Source organism: Ptiloglossa arizonensis, chromosome 8, assembly GCF_051014685.1.
Source record: "Ptiloglossa arizonensis isolate GNS036 chromosome 8, iyPtiAriz1_principal, whole genome shotgun sequence".
Taxonomy (NCBI): domain Eukaryota; kingdom Metazoa; phylum Arthropoda; class Insecta; order Hymenoptera; family Colletidae; genus Ptiloglossa; species Ptiloglossa arizonensis.
Window position 1 is genome coordinate 20,916,199 of NC_135055.1, and position 13,076 is coordinate 20,929,274.

The following is a 13,076-nucleotide window of genomic DNA, read 5'->3' on the forward strand; positions in this document are numbered from 1 at the left end:
ACCCGGTGTCTCTTTCGACATCGACGTGGCCTAGAGGCTGAAGCTTGTTCCCTTCCGCTTTGTACGAGCCAACGACGAGTAATAACTTTAGAATCCGCGCGCGAAAATATTATCGATCGATTTCGGCGACGACCATAGGCGTAATAGTAATCGACGAGCGACGTCTTTGATCTTTCTGCGTGTTGCATCATCGTTCTCATCGTTCTTGCTTGGAATGTCCCCGGCGACGAGAGCAACGATCGCGATCGTCGTTCCGTAGCTTCGTTCGCGAATAGCGCCCGGTCTCCGAAACACGAAAATTGTCGAGTTCCTCTTCGTTTCGAGGTAAATCGTGAAACGAACGCGAGAGATTTTCGTCTCGCGGTGAACGGTGTGCAGTTTGCCAGGCGTTGGAACGACGACGACGACGACGATTCTGCCGACGGCCATGTGGATATTTCTCGAAGCTGAACGTCAGGGACGAGCTTCTACTTAGGATTGTATTTATTGTAGTAGCTAATAATTATTGCGATCAACGTATTTATTGTATCGTTATGCTGATCCATCGACGCGAGGAAACACCCCACGATATCACGTTAACAATATGCTCTCTCGATTACAAACGCAGACGCGATCGACGCGACGAGGCGCCCGTTGGCCTGTGTTCTCGCGACGATCACACACACAAACACACACACAAACACACACACACACACACACACACACACACACACGCAAAGATTTTATCGCGATCGATCGAGGATCGGTAAAATAAGTATTTCACCGCGGCTCTCCACCGCGTCCACTGATAGCGAAATTAGCGTAGGGTCGTTCTATCCGATGATCCGTGTTCACTTGTTCATAGACGAACGAAATGCTCGATTGCGACTTACTTACATCATATTATTAACACTAGTCTTACATTCACCAGTTACCAACAACATATCGCGTATTATACTAACGTCAACTTTGTACCGTATCTCATTGTCCGTAGAAAAATTGGTAGCCGTCGGTCGTGTCCGCGCTACGACGACCCCGCTCGTCCGATCGTTGCATACCCGTGTCTACGCGAGGGGCGTATGTATCCGACGTTGCATGGTAAAAGGAGAAAGAAAAGAAAAAGAAATAGAAAAAAAAAAGAAAAAGGAAAACGAAAGGAAAGAAACGCACGAACGAAAATGAATCAGTCGCGAGCGCAAAACTTCTTGGGCAGAATCGCCGAAGCGTGTAACCACGAGACGGATTTTACGAGCATCGACTTCGTACGTACTATAGGTGTGTACTGTGTTACATATGATAATTGTACCTGACGGACACACGTTCTGTTGATTTTTCCGTTTATCAATAAATTATCGCATTACCGACAACCGATCTGTATCGTCGATACCTCGGATCGGTCGTTCGATACCCGTGTCGTTGAATCGTTTCCACGCAGGGTCGAACGATATCCGGCTCGCGTCAGTCATCGTCTATATTGTCGAGCAACTGTGAAACAACGCTCGATCGATTACACGCCCACCGTGATAATTTATCGCGGGAACAGCCCCTCGGGAGCCACCGCGGGGTCGAAACCGGCGATACGGTACGTCCGTCTCGATTTATCGGCCCTAATGATCCTTAATTCTCGCCCCCTCGACTTCGAGAACCACCGTTCTCTCTCCGAAACGACGTGGAGCTTTCTCTGTAATTCGACGCAACGTAAGGTACAGTTTCGCGTGTGTCGCGCGTCACCGACGAAGGAACGCGTCCCGTTTTCGTTCGAGGGGACCGTTTCGAGAAAATATTCGATTCTCGTATCGTGGATATTTCGTTCGATCGAACGTACAAGTTTCCAGTGGAAACGATCTGTCGTCGGTAGACGCGCGAGAAAGAATCAAGTAAAAATCTACTCAACTTCTTCATCGAGGTGCTCGGAAAAAACGATCGGAATCGAAACGAAAATTTGAGCATCATCGGCAACCGTTTCGGTACTCGAGGCGTTCGGAGTGCAAGAGGAAAAGAGCAACGAGAGGTGGACAGTAGATTTCTGTCTATCGAGAATTGGCGCGAGAGAAGAAGAAAGCGAACGAGTACTCACTTCGGTTGAACGGTAGGGGGGAAGGTACGCGAAAAGCGATTGGCGAGGTTGAAGGGCGGAGGGAGTCCAGAAGGGAGACCGAGACGGTCGGAAGGAGAAGATCGGGGTGCACCGAAAGCACGAATTTAAGGTTAATTTATGGCGTAATTTAGTTTCAATGTCGGTAGCATAAATCTCCCGTGGAGGACAGGGGTCCGGGCCCCGCGACGTGCGTGCCGAGAAAAAAGTCGACGAAATAAAGTTACCGGCACGTAGAAGCCGGCCGACTGCACCGGTATCTCTCTTCCCGAGACATCTCCCCTCTTTTTCGTCGTTTCCCTCTTAATGATTTGGTTTCGCTTAGCTCCGTTCCCACCGCGTCGCGGCCCGATTCAATTTAATTTCATGATTAACGATTTGCGGCTCGAGCGGTCTCGGGGACCTCGCAAACGCGCCAGCCAATTTCCCAACCTGTACCGTCGGTGTTTCCGTCCACGGCGATCCGTAGCTCGACGATTTCTTGCGACAAGCGCGTCAGATGCACTATCTCCACGACGATGCTTTTCTTCTCCTACTGACAAATCTTGCGTCCACTCTGTACCCTCCGGACCGCTGCTGAGAACGAGATTTCTACCGGCGTCAGCTGCGCGCATCTGGACCTACGCGTTGGGTACTTTCGGCTACGAGGCCGATCGTTCCTAGAAAGAAAAGACATTGTCCTTTATCGCAATCTTGTAACGCGCTTGTACATCCGACGTTCGTTACGGGAAATCACGAGGATGTGACACTCGTAAATCGTTTCCAAGAGAACGAAACGCGCAGTGTACAGGAAACTTCGTCGAAACGTAGACGCAACGCTTGTCAATTCGCTTGCAAGGAAACAAAGACACCTGACGTGCCTCTTACGCTTGTAGAAAAATCTCACCTCGACCGAGGTTAAGGCGAGATCGAACGCGCGTGGACCGAACGTTGCAAAACGAAAGCACGTGTGGTCGTAGCTCGCAGGGCGTGTGCAACTGACGCTCGTGAGACGCTACCTCGGGCGTTCGAATAGCAACGCGGCACCTCGCTAGGCATAACGTGCGTCCCGGCCGCGTAAACGCCGATTCCGCGCGGAATGCCCGTGGAATACCGAAACACTGCCAAGAACCTTGTAGATTTCACCGGAGATTAAGCGATCGCGGTTCGAAACAGGGTGTTCCGCGACAGCCTGAAAAATTGCGCGATCAGGGAGAAAAATGTCCCGCGCAACAATGTTACCAAAGGAAAGCAGAGGACCGGTTCGCGCCTACGTAGGTATAACCACGGTCCCTTTCCACGTTTACGTCCGATGCCGAATAACGGATAAAGGAGAATACCCGGTTGCCGCGGGTCAATGCGTTAATCGCTTCGCGATAAATACGGCAGATACTCGAGGAGAAATTACAATCGTTTCGCTGCTCCGATCGATCCAAAGCTCGAGAACTTTCCGCCGTACGTTGCGCGCTCGCTGGATCGAGATACGAGCGAAGCTCTCGATGGGAAAACTTTTGCGAACAGAATCGCTACCGGACGTTCTTCTGCCCCCTTTCCCCCTTGACTCGCTGGAAAAGTTCGCCCCGATACTCGAACACGGAACGATAGTTTGGCGCGAAACGCTAATCGTCAGGTTCGTTCGTTTATTGAAACGCAATACGCGACACGTTCCCTGTGAACTGTATCGAGAGATAAAAATCCAACGTGTCCGACGCGCGATAATGTCCGTGTTAATTATTTCGAGAGCAGATGGTCCAGCATCTGTCGTCGACGAAGAATCAAGATCCTCGTACGAGGTACTCGCGCGATAGTATCGAGGGGTTCGAAAAATCCAAGATCCCTCGCGAAAGCGTCGATCCTGACACTTTCTCGTTCGCGTTGGGAAGCTTCGTTTTCTCAGAACGCGGAGATAAAACGCGCGCCTTGTATTATATTCGCGTTAATTATTTCAAGAGCGGATTGTACTGGTTTGTCGTCGATCAAGAGCGAAGATTCGTTGCTCGGAGCGCGCGATCGCGACGAGGGTTAAAAAAGAACCAGGATACATCGCTCTCGAAAGTCGATTCTGACACTTTCTCGTCGACTTTTCGATGCTTCGTTCACCGGTGTCCGCGAGATCTGTTCACTGGATGGAAAGCTCGTCGAGGTTCGTTGCTTGGAAAATTGAAACACAGGGAGCGAGTTGGTTCTATGGAGCGTTGCTCGGACGATTTTCAATGGTGTGGCTACAAATGTACCGCCGTTGAAACAATATTACCCGGTGAAACGAGCAACCTCGAAACAAGAGGGGGAGGATGGTGCGTGGAAAAGGTAACTCGTTTCTCTCTTCGAGCGAGGTATTCTCCTCCGTCTCTCGGGCGGTCTCTTTTTCCTCCGCCAAAAAGTCATTAAGACCGACGGTTCTTTTTTTTTTCCAAGGGAACGAGGGCTGGGTCGGGGCGAGGAGGGGGGAAGCCCGTCTCCTATCTTCGGGCCGACGTTGATTCGTTTATTTTTCAGTCGCGGATTAATTCTCTTTGTCGAGAACAGACCGAACGACGTAACGCGCCATAAATCCACCGGTGAATTATTTAACCCTCCGTGACCTAAATTGTTTTTAACTTTCGTGAAATATTACGCGACCGAGACGTCGTCGAGGATCTTCCAAGTGTATCCACGTTGATGCGAAAAATTTCAAAACGACAACCTTCGCGAACAGATTCGTTCGTTGTCACTAGAATCGGTGTTAGAAATTACGAAATTGAAAATACCGCGGTTACGCGAGATCGATGTTACGCGCGTGTGTCGATGTCCGACGCGGATCGTCGGTGAAGAATTTACATACTACTTTGAACTCGATCGAACGACACGATTTGTTCAGGGGTTGAGAGAGTTACGAACGATCGTGGCTCGAGCGCGGTGCACGGTCACTGTTTGAGAAACACTGTATTAAACAACAAAGACGAAGCGTATGCATCTTTGGCTCATATTCGCCGGGGCCCGAAGTGGGTCGTACGACTCGAGTCGAAGCGACATTGTACGATCGGAGGTGGGATCGATCGTCGGTCGAAACATCGACGACGAAGTTCACCGTTCGAGAGATTATTTTCTCCGGGGATACACGGTCGGCGTCGGTTCACGGTACATCCGTTCGGGGGCCCGAAAAGGAAGATGCGGAACGTGAGAAAAATTTCTGGCCTTAACGCGTTGACACGTAGAAGGAGAACCACGATGAAAAGGTCATACCTGTCGACCTTAATGAAAGTTAAATGCGCGGGGATGGGTTCGCGCCATTATCTTACCGTTAGCGGCTCTCGCGTGGGTATCGATACCAAAGGTGTTCGACGATTGCGCGGAAAAATTCGAAAGTCGACGAAATCTTTTCACTCGCGATCGTCGAGCGCCGAGGATCGTACGGGAAGGAAATTTTCGCGAAACGAACGATCACGAGGGACATTTTCGAGAAAATCGTGGACAAATTCAACCATCGATCGTCCAGTAGAAATTATTTCCCCGAGCGACGCTTTCGAGAAACGCTTCGAATTCACCGGGAGCGTAACAGGATACGCGATCGTGAACGAAGATTCGTTTTCCCCGTGGGGTCGTACGCAGGACGGAAATTTTCGAGGACGCGCGCGTTTCCAGCGATTCGCGAGAAACGATCGAACGGAGCTAAATCGAGAGAGCGTTATATTTATTTCTAGGGGAATCGCGGAAAAAGTTGTCCGGCCATTTGCGGCGTATCGAACGCGCCGATTGCATCCTGTTGTAGTTTTATCTTACGCCACCCCTTGCTCGCTTTTTCTCGTTATTTTCGTCGGATAATGACGTTTGGAGATAACGGGCGTACGCGACAAGCTCCGTCTGGATAGGACGAAATTCGTCTCGAATAAAAGAAAAGACGGATCGTTCCGTCGAGCGTAAGGTCCGCGAGGAGGCGTCGCGTCGCGTGGCGTCGCGTCGAGCGTAAAACCGGGCGACTTGGATTCCCTCGGATCGCGGGCCGCTTCGGATGTAAATCGAAGATCCCGTAACGGCCGAGCCATCCTCGACGACTGGGAAAACGACTTCTTTTTCTTCATCCTACGTCCTCGTCCTCGTCCTCGCCCGCGTCACGGTTGCGGGTCTAATCTGGAACGTGGTGATCGTCTACGGGAAGCGCAGGCCTCATTGCACCACTGTGGAAACTAGAAACCGGCGGCAAAAACTAACCCAATATCGGTTGTCCTCGTACCCCCCTTGGCCTCGGTTCTGTTCCGTTCGGTTTCTGTTCCGGCTACCTGGAACCCACGCAGCTGGCATCTAGCCTCGGCCTTATTTCGAGCGGCGAACGAGATCGCGAAAGAAACACGGGTAGCGGAGGAGGAAGAAGACGAAGACGAAGAAGAAGAAGAAGAACAACAACAACCGAAAGCGTTCCCCGCGGAGATCCATTTTTCCAGCACGAGCAACGGGACGTACGCAGAACATTTCTCAGGAAAGTAAACGCGCCATATCGCGCGGTTTCCAACGAACACCGTCGACGATCTTCCAAACGAGGAGAGAGTAGCCATTAGGTGGAACGCGAGCCGCGGTCCGTTAAGGGGTTACACCAGGTTGGAGACGCAAGGTATAACTCGGTTCTTTGAGAATTAATTGCGCCGGAACTACTTATTCGAAAACTTTTCGCGCGCTGGATATATATACATTATTTATGGGGTGCACAAATATTTTTCATTCTATCCGAAAGTTCATTTTTTATTCAAGATGAACGCCGCCGGGAACGAGTTTTCTCGTACGCGGCAACGTGGATCGTTTCCAGCCTCGCTCGGGATACGTTCGGTATCGTTCGCGAGGTTCTCTCGATCGATCGAGAGGGAACACCGTTTCGAATCGTTTACCCGAGTTTCGTAACCGTGACGAGGATCGTGTACGTATCTCGATAAACAATCGTACGTGCGTGTAACGACGAAAAGTGGAGAATCTTTCCAACTCGATCGAGAACAAATTACGCGCGTTATCGCGCGCGTGGACTTTATGGTGAATTTTTACGCGTTTCTCGACGACACCGGCACCGGTGTAACGAGACGTTGTTCTCGCTTATCGTCGATGCTCGCGCGAATCCAACCGTTCGGGACACGACGTAAAATCTTCTTACGATCTACCGACGAGTCGAGATCGCTCGGCGCACGACTCTTTTATCGCCAATTAAAGCGTTCCGAAAGAAACGACCGACGATTCGCGTTGTTTATCGCAGGATCGATGACGAACAACAGGGATCATCCGATTAGCCGTAATGGCCGATGCGACGAATCAATCGCGAAGACGTTACGGGACGATCGAGGATCGAGTTCGCGACGGATCGACACGTACCAGCGTATTAACGACCGGATCCTATCGATCGAGATCGATCCAGGTTCCGTCGCCTCGATTCAATTCTCGATGTTTGTTACCGACGCGGGGATAAATCGTGGTCTGTCCATCGATCGTCGACTCGACGCTTTTTCATTCGCGCGACGATTTCGTCAACGCTGCTATTATTTTTTTCCAAGCTTCGAACGAATCGAGTTTCTCATCTTCGACGAGAAGTTTTCGTTGTTTCGCGAGTAAACTATCTTTTCATTCTTTCCTCGAACGTCCCGCTGTCCATTATTTGCATCTACTTGTCACGAATGTATAAAACTAAGGACAGGTTGACGGCTACGCGTCGATTCGTACTCGCGAATCGAGGATCCGTCGATTACGCGCCGATCGAGACAGAAACGTTTGTATTCAAGAATTTTTGAAACTTTGAACTCGAGATTTATCTTCAATTCAAGATGGCTCCGTGAACCAACGATACGCGAACCTACGATTGTTTAGACTCTTTTGCTCGTTTCGTAGAGTACAAGATCCTCAACTGTCCGGAACACTCTATAGGTATTCCTGAACTTTGAACCCAAACATGCAGGAACACCTTGTGCATTGACTAAACGAGAAACATAAACGAACGATTGCCAATTTTTAAGGGGGGCAATCGGTCCGCGATGTCTGACTGCAAGTGTGACTGCAGTTTCCGGAATACTCAATAGGAATTTCTGAACTTTGAACCCAAACCCGCAGAAACACTCTGTACGAAATACAAGAAACATAAACGAACGATCGCCGATTTTTAAGGGGGGCAATCGGTCCACGATGTCTGACTACACGTATGCAAGACCCAAATATGCAGGAACACCCTGTACAGCGACTAAACGAGAAACATAAACGAACGATCGCCGATTTTTAAGGGGGGCAATCGGTCCACGATGTCTGACTGCACGTGTGACTACAGTTTCCGGAATACTCTATAAGTATTTCTAAACTTTGAACCCAAATATGCAGGAACACTCTGTACAGCGAAAAACGAGAAACATAAACGAAGGATCGCCGATTTTTGGGGAAGCAACCGTTCCACGATGTCCCGCTCGTTCGTCCCCGAAGCTACCGAGCGTAGTTTCCGGATGTCGATCGGCGTTCCTAATTCGAGACGGACGCGGTGGAAGTCCGCCAGCCGCGGAAGCAACCGGGCTGTGCGTCTCGGTCGTCGCGCGAGTTGCTTAGACCGGTAAGCGCTCGGCGCTCGCGCGAGTCGTTCGAATGGTACGTGAGTTCCAGAAACACACTGACGACTGGTCGATTCCTCGTACCGATAGACGCGGCGTGTCGCGGCAGGCCTCGCCGCTGCCCGCCGTCTCCTCGTCCGGCATGCCAAACGCTTCCTGTCGCGCGAATACCGTCCGATTCTTTTCTCTTCGAACACGCAGCGCTCGCCCGCTCGCTCAAGCACACGCGTGCCCCGCGTCTCGCCTAGTCTTAGACACGACTCACGGTCTCGCGATCGCGTTCACCCACGTTCGAGACACCGTCCACGGGAGCCCTTGGGAACGATCGGACCGGTATCTCGGTCGATCACGGTGAGAAAACTTTTCAACGGTCTCTCGGGTCTTTATCGACCCTTTACAGCACGCCTCGTAACACAGCGGAGGTACTCGAGTCGGTAGGTACTGATCGAGAGCGATTAGATCGGTATCGGAACCGAGAGATTGTGTTGACCAAGGTTGCAAACTTTTTACCGATCTCTCGGGTCTTTTTAGACCCTTTAGAGTACGGCTTACGCTTCGTAACAGAGCGGAGATACTCGAGTCGGTAGATACTGATCGAGAGCGATTAGATCGGTATCGGAGCCGAGAGATTCTGTTAACCAAGTTTGCAAAGTTTTCACCGGTCTCTTTAGTCCTTTAAAGTATGATTCGTAACGCAGTGGAGATACTCGAATCGGTAGGCACTGATCGAGAGCGATTACATCGGTATCGGAGCCGAGAGACTCTGTCGACCAAGGTTGCAAACTTTTTACCAATCTCTCGGATCGATAGGTACTGATCGAGAGCGATTATATCGGTGTCGGAGTTAATAGTCTCTGTCGACGAAAGTTGCAAACTTTTCACCGATCTCTCGGGTCTTTTCCGACCCTTTGGAGTACGCTTCGAAACGGTAGGTACCCCCCTCCCCACGTATCGGTAAATACCGATCGCTCTCGACCAGATACTCGACGTATCTACTCCCTCGATAAAAGATTGCAAACGACACTGGTACCCCGGGTCTTCGTCGACCCATCGCGCGCGATTCGAGCAGTTCGTATCGATCGAAAAGAAGAGAAACGATTAAGAAGACCGTACCCTTCCTAACCCTCCGACAATAACTCACCCATAGACATTCGTAAACCTAGAACCCTCACGAGGGTACGTACGCCCAAGATACAGGACAGTTCGGCGCTAAGCGTGAAATTAATCGCATCGAAACGAACTGGTCGATCGTCGGTCCCGATGGTACGCTAAATCACGAGTTCGTCGTACCCGGAATCGAAGCGACACTTTCGTCGTCGTCCGTATCGGTGGCTAACTTTCTTCTCGTATCCGGTACCTACTCGTTAACGAAACCGCGCGCATTGACATTCCTCCCGGGTCGAACTATTCGTTCTCGAGAGGTGGGGGCCACGCGCGCCAAGGATTTCGGATCCCCCTTGGAGCAGGATGTAATTTGCATTCCACTTTCACCGTTCCGAAACCGCGCGTAAATTGCACCGAGCGTTTAGAAACAGGGAGGGAGCCCTCCTCGCGGCGAACGAGCGCCACCCGTGACTCGATTCGACCTCCAACCACCCATGGTTCCTTCCACGCTCGTAGATATCGCTATCGCGGTTTTCCAAGCGGGGGGTACGTCTTTGGAACGCGACGATATCGCGGCGGTGAAACATGGAAAGGATTGGAAAGGGGCCGTCGCGTGCCATCACGTATTCCTCGTTCCGTGACCCGTACGCGCGCGTCTCGCGGCGACGCGACTCGACGCGACTCGACGCTTCGGGTCTACGCGTACCCGCGCATTCCACGCGGCGAACCGCATCGAAAACCGCACGACAAATTTCGCGTTACTCGCGCGAACGACTCGACGCCTCGGGGGAACCTCTGGAGAAATTCCACGAGGAATTCTCGGCGGTGTTTTCCACTTCTCGTGGGGGGAGAAGACGCTGTACGGAGAGACACGGGGTACTCGAGGGTACGCGGTTTCTAGGTAGGCGAACGTGTAACGTGGTGCGTCCAATTTATTCGTATTAATGGATCTTCGATGTGGAATTACCCACTTCGAACTTTGAACGATGAATCTTCAGCTGTGGAAGTAATAGTAAATAGCAGCTGGCTTCTTTTCGGATGGTTACTCTTTCTCTACGTTTTTCTAGGATTCTAGTTCTCCTCGAAGAATCTTCAGACACTCTACGATCCGGAGCAGACGATTAAAAATTTTCCGTGCCTAGACGGGATCGTTCGAAGGATGAAAAATTGTTGAAAAATCGTTCACCGTCAAGATTAATAGTAACGATTGAAAATGTTCGATTCGAAGATCGATCGTTCGAAAATTATTTTCATCGCGCGTTAACCGCTGGTTGGTCGGTCAGCTTCTCTCTGGATGGATTACCCGCGATGAAAAATCGTTGTTTCGCAGGGTCGGTGCCGGTTGAATCGCGATGGCCCGATTCACGGTTACGATCCGTTGTAAGATGGTCGATCCGCTTCTGATCGCACGGTAGTAAGCGTCGAAAGCGAGGAAACCGTGGACGAGGGGCACCGGTTGTCGCGGGCTCGAGTCTCCAGGCGAGATTTCACGGGGCTCGGCCGGCGAAATTAAAGCAACGTTACGAAACTCGTTCGGCGAGAGTCCAAACATCGTGGCATTAACTTTACGAGGGGTACGTACACGACGGCCGTAGCCCCGGTCCCCTAAAATAATTGCTCCGGGCTGTCGACACCGAGCTGCATACTAATTTCCCGTGAGCCTATAAGCGGCGGGTGTATACCCGCGCGAATCAGCCGTGTAACGTCCAACGCGTCGCGAATCCGCTCCGCGTGGAGTTTGTCGAAGAAGTCAGCGCGAAAAAAATTTCTTCTCGTCCAAGTTACGCTCGTGAATTATTACACAAAGTGGCAGCCAACGCGTACGCGCATCTACGGGATTCGTTGACCGATACTTTTGCAAAAGCGAACGTAACTATTCGAAAGTATCCTTTATCGAGATACGACGACTCTTCGGTGATATTTTACAATCGAAAACCGCCATTTCGCTAATCGTTTAGCATTTTGTTAGATACGTCGCGATATTCGCTATAACATCGACGACTACTCGCCCGGTATTGGGAACGATTAGGCGGCGAAAGTACCGTCCATCGAAAATCGATATCAATTGGCCGAGATTTCGATGGCTTTCGATACTACTTCCCATCGAGCACTTTGGTATCCAATTGTTCGAGCACCATCGATACCGAATCGAGCTGTTATCGATGAATAATCTTTTTCAAGAAATGGGACGAGCATTCACGATTCCAGGTGCCAGGATTGCTCGAGCAGTGGATCGTTGCTTCGCGCAACCAGGTAGCCATTTTGAAATTGGTAACGTACACGAAGGAGTAGAGAAATGGTCAGGAACGATTACACGAGATTAGTTTTAATACTTTTCATTTGATGTTTGGGTTATAAGATTCTCCGTATCGATCGTACGTTATTTATTCACGGATTGGTCGATTTTTAACGCAAAAATGGGATATTATGCAGAACAAACGAACGTAGTTGGTTCGAAATCACTCCTTCGCGCCATTTTCTACCCTCGATCGATCGCTACGGTCGCGATTCCAATTTCTATTCTCGATCGAGGGTCACGATCGCGGTTTCGATAGGTATTGAAAGATTTCCATGAACAAGGGAGCCCACGCGAGCCAATAGGCGGCTCCGGGGTCTCTCATTACGCGATCGGGGGTCCGGGGCCCGGGCCCCGCAACCGGACGAAGTCTCGTATCGGACGCATCTATCTGGAGCAGCCACGTAGGCTGTGCTCGGTTTACCCTCGTCTCAATAATCGCGAAGCTGCCGCGGAACACGACGATTTTCAAACCATTATAGAGAAGAACAATTCAAGCGAGCCAGAATCGTCCCGAAATTCAACATTTTCACGAGACGCGACAGTTTTAACATCACGATGGAAAAGAACGATTTATACGCGATCGTGAACCGTCCGAAAGTCACCGTTTTAAAATCACGATTCGAGAAGTATAATTCGCGCGAACGTGGACAGCTCCGAAAGCTCCGAATTCCAAGATCGAGATGAAAAAAAAATAAATAATCTCCCGTGAATCGTAAAATTTCCGAGAAAGTACCATAATTGTCGAACCACGAAGTTATCGACGCTCGATTCGCGTCCATTTGCAAACTAGTCGGTGCTGCCATCTCGCGGCGACCGTAGGAAAATTCTCCGATTTTCTTCTCCGTATTTTTCTTTCTTTTGTTTATTTTTCTTTTTTTTTTGTCGTACGCTCGATCCAACGCGTAAAATTGCCACGGAGATTAATTTTGCTTGTTGTATCTCTCGCGAAGCAAAGATCGATAAGCGGGAATCGATCGGTGGAACGAATCGTTTATCGATTTTTTCGAAACGAAACGATCGTTCGTTCGTAATCGAATCTACGAATCGCGTAGGAGAGCGTCGACGTGAAAACTCGGGGCGA